This window comes from Elephantulus edwardii, unplaced genomic scaffold (genome assembly GCF_000299155.1).
Source record: "Elephantulus edwardii isolate Elephantulus edwardi_28Jun2011 unplaced genomic scaffold, EleEdw1.0 scaffold00011, whole genome shotgun sequence".
NCBI lineage: Eukaryota > Metazoa > Chordata > Mammalia > Macroscelidea > Macroscelididae > Elephantulus > Elephantulus edwardii.
In genome coordinates this window covers 14,368,558-14,369,068 of record NW_006399761.1, presented here as the reverse complement: position 1 = coordinate 14,369,068, position 511 = coordinate 14,368,558, and positions in this window count along the sequence as shown.

Here is a 511-nt window from a genome sequence, read left to right as displayed (position 1 = left end):
CTTTTGGTTAGCAATGGGACACATTAACCGTCTGTACCACTCAGAGTACTTAAAAGTAGAGAGCCAGGTATTTTTTTCTGAGGTACCTCTGAGTGGACTTTAACCAAAATCAGTCAATTCTTTTTGCTACAGTGACTCTGCATTCTCTCCCCCTTCTTTTGATGATTTTTTGCATCAATTGAACATTTTCTCATTAAATCATTCAGTATTACAAGGCTTGAATTTGTTCTTCCATTCTTTCAGCTAAAGAAATGCTAAACACATTCTTGTTTGTTTGATAAATCTAGCTCTTTGTACACATTCCATTATAGCATTTTGTCTTCTTAAACAGCCTGGCCCTTTGAAATGTTCTATTCTATCTATCTTACTTCAGCCATTTCTTCTCTCTGTTTTGGCTTCTCTACATTCTAAGGCAACTTTCAGAGTCTCCTAAACCCTGCCCTATCCTGAACCAGTCTCCCTGGTGCTGACCCTCCACGCTGTTGTTGTTGTTGTTATGTGCCGTCGAGTC